We start from the raw sequence: 10,128 nt of genomic DNA, 5'->3' as shown, positions 1-10,128 counted from the left end.
GAGTGTCTAAAATGAATGCTTTGGGGTTGCAGCATAAAGGCAAGCCAACAGTACTATTCATGGACTAACTATACAATTTCCTGACATACTTTGAACAAGAGAAGCATACAGATTTCACATCATTCTCCACTCCCATTTAACAGGAACATTATATCTTGTCCTCCAAAGCATTAGGTATAGACACAGCTAACAACCAAACTGGCAGTGCAATGGTCTGATAAAGTAATTCACATAATAAGTATTTCTAATACTTGGCGTTTCTTCAGTTATTTCAAGAGACTCTCAAAGTTCTTCATATGAAGAATGAAATAAGGTTCACAACAAGTTGGTAAAATACAAACAACCCTACTGCACAGCTGGAAAACAAAGGAACACAATGCTACTGTCTGTAACCGTACAATAAAACAGTAGCATCATCTGGGTTATACATCTAATCTGAATGTAAAATCTTTATTGTCAAATTCACCAAAAGCAATAGTCCTAGTGACAGTTGCCACCACTATCTGTTGCAGCTTCTGGGTTGACAAACTTCATGCTACTCTGAAATGGCTCACTCCGTCTGCCATCTCTCAGTCTAATATTTCAAATGCTGGCAAGAAAACATTCTCTATGAGGTATACAAAGTGACTTTAGGATCCAGTGTTTATGCTTTCCCCAAACACAGGCCCTAAAGAGATATCTGGTTAGCCACAGAAATGTCACTGAAATATGGAGCCTTGTGGGCAATCACTGATCAGTTAAGGGAGCTAGACAAAAAGAAAACAGATGTTCTTATGAGAACCTGCATATTTTTCCTTTACTACTTTCAGAACATTTTGACAAGCCACACATCCTTTGCCAGACTGCTTTCGGTTTTGTGCCACTGTGAAATATAAACATTAATCTATGCTCCTCAGGCCGCTTTCCAAATTGTGGGAAACAATGGCTAAGAATATGGAAGCTTCACTCTGTGGAACTACTCTATTTCCAACTGCTGTCTGGAGGTGAATTCATACATTAAAAAGAAGACAAGAAGACACCATTCCCAACAAATTTCATCTTCTTCTGAGCGTCTCTGCAGAAATCTGTATGTCTGACAGCTCTGATCAGGTGGGTTGTGGGTTTGCTTTTTTTCCATTGCCTGTGCCTGTAGGAATTTATATCCTTTTGAATCATTTAATGACACTGGTTAGTACTTTGAAGCATTATCCATTCTCCCTTTTGGCACATGCAATGTAGCCAACCTTCCCAACATGCCAATTCAGCAGCTCGGCTGCTATTAGATAACTATTCTTTACATCTTCTTTACTGCATTGTGGAACACATGACAGCTTCTTTAAGTGAAACTGTTCCTAAGCCACAATGGAACATGAAACAACCCACTTGAGTGCAAGAGGTGGAGAAGCATGAGTTACAAAACCCATTCTCTGCCTTGCTACATTGCTATATTGCTACCGCAGTATGCACCAGTGTGGGTGGACTGGGCCAAGCTGCAGTGTGTTGTATCCCTAGAGCAACCATCCTGTGCCAGAAACACAATGTGCACTACTGCATAATATCTTCTGCAAACACTGCAGGGGATTGTTCTACTTATCCCAGAATTTCCAGGCAAGCTTCCTTGAACTACCCCCAAAGAAGGACACAACTTTCATGACGCATTTTCCCACATTAATGTTTCTAGTTAATTCTAATTGCTCTATCCCTTAAAAAAATAGACGTCAGGTTTTTGGGAGACCTGTGCACATTATTTCTTGACAATGACTCACTGCAAGTCCACAGGGATGCACGGTTTTCCCCATAGAGTCAAGAGCATACTTCACACATAATTTAAAAGCCAGAGATCTTGAGAGGAAATATGGACAGCAGGAGAATCGCGTTCTGGAAGAAGAATTTGTTCATTTAATCTTACATTTTCTAATTCTGGATGCTTAGCTTTGCAACTCTAAAATTATTTTGCATGGAAAATTCACATTAAAACAAAGATTGTATATGCACAGATCTCATGAAACTGTAGTAAAGCATGATAGCAGGGGAGAAACATAAATAAAGAGGGACCAAAAACCAACCATAATTTTAAAACAGTCTACCAAAACCTTTGAGGGCTCTGGTGCAACGGAGTTCAGCTCCAGACTTTCACATGTTTTTCATTTCGCAAGAAATAAAACTGATTAAGCTTCTACAAAAGCCAAACCCACAATCTCCTCTCTAATAAAAAGTATTTGCAGTAATTCTCAATGTCCTTAAAGGGAGACTGTCATCCTAACCCTCAGTGAACATCAAGTTGCAAATTCAAATACATTTCAGCTATTTCACTGGTTCCTCAGTCTCCTTGTTAAACTTCTGGCTTCAGTGTTATTTCTCTCACAATCATTAAGAGGCTCACACAAATGAAAAGGCAGTGACTTTTTCAAGTCATACACACAACCGACTATATAGGTCAAACAGTGAAGATAATTATAGTTCAGGTGCTAACAAATTGGAACAGGAAAAGATTATAGCGGGGTAGTACTTTTTAGTTATAAACCCTCAGTAACTTTTGGCAGTACTTGTGACACCAGGCAAAAGCATTCAGGTAGAATTTTATTACCTAATGTTCTTTCAATAGGAAACCACAGATGACTTTCCCTCCTCACAACAGAGAAAAGCTAATGTACATTCAGCAGTTATTCCAGTTTTATACCAGACATGTATGTGGGAAAATAATACAGATGACCTCTTGGTAGTCTCCCTGCCAGTATGCCTCCTCAGGATGAGTATCATCAGCATGTTACTGGCAAAGCACTCCACAGAGTCTTGCACTCAAGTTTCTCATTCTATAAATTCCTCCTGGAGCACTTCCCAGCATGTTCTCCACACTACCAAAATGTTACACACGGCTTTGAAACATCTGTTACGAACTTTCCCTGACAGGTAGCCTAAGCATTTCGTACTTTAGCTCCAGGCTACTGTTTGTTGTCCTTCCAGGTTCAGAGACGATGAACAACTCACTTTCACCTGTTATTATGCCTTCTCATACACGTCATTTAAAGCATACATGATGGTTTACAAACAAATAAATGCAATCCTTTCTCCCAACTTACCAAGCACACACATGAAGTTTTAGTTCAAGGATATATTCAGGTATCACAAAGCAAGTAAAGGGAGTAGTCGGGACTTTACCATTGGGGAAAGATGTCAGTTTTAAGGAACGATTGAAAGTAAAAGGTGATCACATTGTATACATGTATGTATGTGCATGTGCGTGTGTGTGTGTGTGTGTGTACGTGCCACACAGATTTTGGAAGCTCCACTGGGTTTGAGAGGAATCCCACCACAAAGTTCTGTGTGGGAGAGACACAAAAGGAGCAGTTAAGAGACAAGATTGGCAAAAACAGCATGCAGTCCTGTGGGCAGAAAAATGTGTGGGTAGAGTTGTTCACAGCCTTGAAGGCGAGGACAAGGAATATGAATTTGATGTGGAATTGAAATAAAATATATTGAGATTTTTTACAGATACTCAGCTAACATTGTTAGCCTGTTCTAACCTCTAATCTCATTTAGACGGCTTAGTCTTAGCATCTTCTAAGTTCTTAACCTTGAAAAAGTCAGTGCAAGGAACTGATACAAAAGGAAGTACTGCAATGGAAAGCCAAAATCCCTGGTACACACACAGACAACTGCAAAGGATGATGATCACATTCCTATTGCCACACTCACCTTCTGGACAGTAAATATTGCAAAATTACCAGCTATAACTATAGCAAACTACAAGAAAGCAATTCACTTTCTACAGTGTCTTGATGTCTTCACATTTTTGGAGATACTTCTAAAAATCTGAGTAAATTGCCTCATGTGTAAGATGTGAATGTGCATCAGCTGAAACTCAAATGAGGTCAATCAATTGCACTTTGTTTGTAGTAATAAGCACCCGTAATCTACGTGTTCTTGTCCTTCAGACGCCCAAGTGGCAATAGTTAAGACACACTAGTTTTCACAGCCAGCAGCACAGAAGGGAGCATTCTAGCTACCGGCCTGTCCAGTCACCTTTGACACCCCCCCAAATATAGGTTTGCAGCTGGTTTGACAGGAGAGGGCAACAGGCCAAGCCCAAAGACAAATGTAGACTCACATTATACATCCAGACACATGATATACCTGTACCAGGTTATTTGCTAAAACAGTGAAATTACTAACATCTACCAATGCAAACCAATACCACATTCTGTGAATTTTAGCTCTTCTGCCATTGACAACAAGCTAGAAAAGGGTCAAGCTCTAACACAGAGCTCGTCAATATGGTATTGAAGTAAAACTTATTACGCTGTTGTTATCTGTGCTTTAAACAGAAAGCAGGATGAGTGGGAAGTTGAGGGAGGTGGACTCAGATGCAGCCAGAAACCTCAACATGATGTTACAGAAGTTCTCTCCTGTAGTCTTCACATAGCAGAGACTTCTCCAAAATACTTGATATGGTCCAGATGTGTCCCACTGACATGACCAGCACTCATGTCCATTTCCCTATACATTTTTTGCCAAGCGGTACACCCTTCCATATCATAAGGTAGGGCATAGGCCCATATCCAAGGGCTCCTGGGGAAGGAAAATGTTAGGGACAAGGTTGCAAACAACAAAATTGCACTGGAGAGACTGAATCTGGATTGTAAGCCATTAATTGCCTATCTTTTTGTCAACCCAGTGCTGAGCATGTTTTTCCTTGTCTGCACCAACCAGCAGCACAAAACCTCCTATCAAATTCTCAGCTGGGTCTATAGACATTTTTCCTTTGTACTATAACACTGCTATGTTTTCCTCTCCATAGGAAAACAACAGAAGACAGATGACAATTACTTTTTTATAGAATCTCATTTAGTAAGAAGCAGCTACATCTCCTAATCTCACATCATTTGGAACCACTGTCTTGCTGGGCCTGGTTTTATTAACGAATTTGCAGTAGACTAACCAAGTCCATTTCAGAACATCTACCCACTCTTGGCTGTTCAAAGGGATTCTTTCTGAGTACAAATTATTCTACTTCTGTAGTGTCTCTCAAAATATACTCCTATTTTCCTCATAGCTGAGCAAGGTTATCTACCACACTGAATCAACAGCGCTTATTTAATCCTGGCCTGGCGTGTTCAATAGCCAGGAAAAGGTGAACTGTTTCAATCGAACATTACTAGCCTGTTACAAGGGCAAAAAGAACAGTGGCATTATTTCAGTCGCAGTGCCACAGAGCATGCAATGAAAAAGCATGCCCTTCGAATCTGTGAACTGAAAATCCCAGGGCTGAGAAGTAATCTCCACGCCGCTCAAAAAGGCGGCGCACGGCCACCAGTCGTATCTCGCTTCAGAGCAACCTGCTCCAAAGGCTGCACAAAGAGGGGGAAAACAACAGGAGGGGAGTTTGTATCTCTGATTAAGCCTGTTCCTTTCTCTGCCCACCTCTTCAGGGAAAGAGGGGAGATTTCTGTGAAGGGGAAGGGGAGTGAGGGAAAGGGGGGAAGCGCAGGGCGGGGCCGGCACAGCCGGGCAGAGGCGGTTGGATGGAAGGTTCTGGAACATGCTCCTACCTCCCCCCCCTCACACACACCCTCTGGAAGGGCAGCAGCTTGTGTGGGCTCCTTACACCAGATCTCCCATAAATGAGTGATCTTACCATTTCCCTAGGGAATTTGCCCTGCTCCAGCCCTGCCCCGTTGCTCTGCCTTCCCTGTCTCCCCTCTCACAGGGAAGGGGCCCGGCAGCCGGAGGAAGTCATTTCCGCCAGAGGGGAGAGCGCAGGTGAGCAGAAGCTGCCCTGCTGCTTAGGGGAGCACTGCCTCATCTCCCTTCAGGTAAAAAGGAGTCAGGTCTTCTCTCTCTCTCACTGCTTCTTGATCATGGCCTCGTCCATCCTTCACGCTGCCACACACCTGAGAAAAGAGGGCTCTTTCTGGAGTTGTCCCTGCTCCCCCTCCCTCCCAGCCCAGGCCCTGGTGCTTTTCCCTCCTCCTCTCCTGAGGAGGACCAGGACCCTGCACAGGTGTTGTGGGAGAGTGGGACTAGGTGCTCTGGAGCCCTCCAGAGGCACTGGAGCAGGTGATGCGGAAAGGAGAGGCAAAAATATGCTTTGGGTTGGCAGCGCATAATAAATAGTTGTGCTGGGTGAGTTGAGCTGCTGTGGAGACAGCACAGCATAAGCTAAATGACTTTGGAGAGCTGGGAAGACTCTGGAAAGCTCTGCTGCAATGAGACAGTGTCAAAAAGTGATCTGCAGAACTTAGTCTCAGATGGATTTTAGGCAAGGGCTGACATTATGTTAGTTACTGTGCTCTTCTGAGGGTAGCACCCTGTCACCACGGTCCCTTACCAGTGTCCCAAGTTTCACAGTTTCAGCTAGTCAAATCAAGAGAAAATGTTCCCTTTCAAGTCTTTTCTGTGTCTCCCTGTGTTGACATGGTACCTGTGACATCTGTCTCACACATTTATTTTTCCATGTGGGCTGACTTCCCTGACTCAGCTACGTAAGGGTTTTGTATTGAGCTGATCTTGGGAGTACCAAAGTGATGTTGCATTGCCAAAAAGCATCTCTGTCCTGATTTCACCAAGGAGACATGAGTTGAACTCCCAAAAGCAGCTCCCAGAGATGTATTTTGGTATCCTGCTGAGCCACACCAAAATGTTTCAACATTTGTGCATGGAAACTTTTCAGAACTTTCTATTGCACAAAATATACACCATAAAACTCTCCATCACAGTTTGAGATTTGTGTGTTGGGTTTTTTTTACTCCACTGGAATTTCCCATGGGTTGGGAATCCCAGTTCTGAGCCTCTGACCCATTTCCAAGGGTACTCTCTCCTCCAGCGAGCCCTGGCTGCCTCGTGTCACCCTGGTACCTTTGTATGCAAACTGAGGAAGCTCCAAAGAATGTTTTTACCTCATTAAACAGGGCACGTAGGTAGCCTGCTCTAATTGCTGGTATTTTAGAGTTGAACATCTCATAACATTTCTCCTATAGACTTACTATTCTTTGTAGAAGACAAGAATGAAAAGTATCCCCTGCACCAGTTAATGGGTTCTCAGGGCAGTTTGCATTCACTATATATAATGTAAGGTTGGCTGTTCCCCATCCCACGATGGTTGTCATCTTCTCTCTGGAGATGACAGACAGTGATTTACTAACACCTGTACAATTGCAATGTCAAATTCCAGTTCTCAAAGTACGAGGCTTAGCTCTGTGATATATGGCAAGACATCGAAAAGTACATATATCATCTATGCAAAATCTGCCCAGGACTAGTTCTTTATCAAGTCAGGCATCAGGATCCTTCATTAATACAAACTACTGGTGGCTGAAGTTTTAAATACAGATTGCTCTCCATTGTACGACATCAACCAATCCTGAGTTTCCTTTATTTTCACTGGTGGCTCATTTAGTAACTCCTGAATCTGTTTCTCTTTTTGGAACTTTGGGAGTAATAGAAAAGGTTTCCTCAGTTAAATATTCTTTAAAGTAAGGAACTGAATCAGCTGTCAAAATACTGACCTGTGGGCAGTAGAATTTATTAACATGGTATTTGACAGCCTGAAAATTCATATAAGTTATAACAGTCCGCAGTGTGACTGGAAGGTAAGCAATATAAAATCTACTTATTGGAACAAGTTCTTGGTTAGTCAAGCAATGTTATGAAATGGTGATAGGATGATGTATGCATCCTACTACAAAATTCCTTAAATTTCTGTAGGAGTAGCAGCTAAGGCATCAACTGATTATGTTAAACTCTTTCTTTCCTACTCGGCCTATTCCTCCAAGTGGTAGCTGTAGGGACTTAACATTCATAGTCAGCTTTTTTCAGTAATGTCCTTGGAGTGAAAAATGATCTTTGGCAAGAATGTGAAAAGACAAACACAGACCATTGGCACTTATTATAGCTTTTCATATAATTATGTAGTTATATAGTAAGCACTTTCACTGCTGCTCCTACAGTCTGTTCCAAGAATCTCAGAAATTTGCAAAGTGGGCTATTGTTTCTCTTCCTACAGGCAGGAATCTGAGGAATTAAGCAGCAGTTCTTATTCACAGTGTACCTAATAATTCTTGATGTTCTCAATTAACAAGAACAATAGCTGATGTTACAATATTTAGGCTGATCCAAGATTTCTTTAGTCTCCCTCCCTAAGCTGTTTGTTTGCCTTTTGATCCATCTCCCACCAATATTTATTTAAGCTGGAACCTAGTGTTGGTATCATCCAAATTTAAAGGAATGGTGGAAGTATCAAAGATAATTAAGTTTCTACATGTATTGTGCTAGACAGAAGAAAACCAAGGGAGAGGCAGGAAGAACTGAACCATCAAAGTCCATGGATGGCTCTGGACCAGACACAGAGTTTGGGGAAAGCTAGGGCTATTACTGGGAGGAAGAGGTACTTAGGGATACAAAGTATGTAAATCCACAAGAAACCAGGCTTTTTATACCCTGTGGCTCTTGGGAAACCATGCTATAATTCTGTGTTTTACAAAATGGTTTGGTACATGTGCCAGGATGAAATTTCTGTGTCTTGTTTTTCTTCCATTTTTATGTGTACATCTAGTATATGGAGGTCTCATGCAAAGTAAAATCCATCTTCATCTTGCAGTTCTGCACGAGTAAATCTGAATGTTGTATTGTCGTGCTTAGTTTTCTTTAAGAGATGTTTCCCTCTCTCAGCTTTCTCATTATTCTGAGGACACTTTCACAAGGAAGTGATGTGCTTAAACTGGCAGATCTTACTAGATGTCTGAAACCCTGCCTAAGAGTTGGTGCTCCTTGTCAGCCCTCAGACCCTTCCAGTTATCTGGCCTTGGAAACTGTGGTTTGATCTCAGAAATCACCACTCCGTAGTTCTGACAGCTTCATGACTTTAGACCATAATTCAATTAGCCATAGATACATTTCTTTGTCCTATGCAAAATAAGCTTCCTTCTCCAGATTTTGCTGTGATTTGTGTAAGAATTCATTACTACATATCAGTTCTTTGTTTATTCTCTTCAGAAGCAGTTATGTGTATCATAGTGAATTGCCCTATATCGTATCTGAATGATCCTTCCAAGTGGAATGAAATACCACTTCTCATTTGTTTACATTTTTTCTTTTCCTGGGTGGCTGGTTTATATGTCAGCAGTTACTTCTTTTCTCTGAGCTGCTTGGATAATCACTCTTTCTTCTTTTAGCAAAATGTCCACCTGAATAATTTCTTCCTTACGGTGCTGGCACGGTATCAGTTTATGCTCTAAATCTCTGCTTTCTTCTGACGAGTCTTGTAAAATTTCAGTTTATGCTAAATAAAATCCCTTAAGTTCCAATTTGAAATTTTGCTAATTTTGAAATTATAAAATGAGCATGCTTCACTACATAAATTTCATACCCATCAATATCTCTTTCATGTAGTATTGATCTGTTTATCACCCTACTCAAGAAATCCATATTTCCTGCCTTATTTATATTCCACGGAAAAATCATGTCCCTGTAGCTTCAGCATCATGTGTACAATTTTAGCTGGTGGTAAACAGGAAAGTTTCTTCAGTGTGAGCAAATCTGGAATTCTTGCAGACCTAGTAGGTATACTTCAAACAACCAAACTGGAGCCAGTTCCTACTAATTCTTTTTCAAACCTCAGATAGTTTCTTCCAGAGCAAAAGGGATGTCAGGGAATACACAGCTGACTGCTCTTTAATAGCATTTAGATCTGTATTTCTGGAAGATTCCCTTGCTCAGAAGTACACCTGACACAAGCAAATCCTTGTATTTGCTGTTTGTTAATGTGTTAAACCACGCTTTCTGTCTTCCCAGTGTCAACAAATCTCCTAATATGGAATGTGAGGTTTCCATTTGATGTGAGCATGTGAAGAATTAATTTATTAAACATGTTTATGACCATATAGTTCATAAGATGGATCAGACAAGCAAAGCTTATCCTTCCAGTACCCTACATTTATGAGATCAAACTCTCATGGAAGGAAGGGCAAATATATATTCTTACTTAAAAAAAAAAGTGTTTCAGGACTTCCATCAGTAGATTACACCATGTGAGATTGCCACTCCTGCTAAAATTAAAGACTGCTCCTGTATAGATCAATCCATTTCAATATTATTTTTTGAGTTTTTTTATTTTTACTTTCACAAGCAAAAATATTTGAGCACTAGGGTTTT

This window comes from Dromaius novaehollandiae, chromosome 5 (genome assembly GCF_036370855.1).
Source record: "Dromaius novaehollandiae isolate bDroNov1 chromosome 5, bDroNov1.hap1, whole genome shotgun sequence".
NCBI classification, from domain to species: Eukaryota; Metazoa; Chordata; class Aves; order Casuariiformes; family Dromaiidae; genus Dromaius; species Dromaius novaehollandiae.
This window is presented reverse-complemented; position numbering follows the sequence as displayed.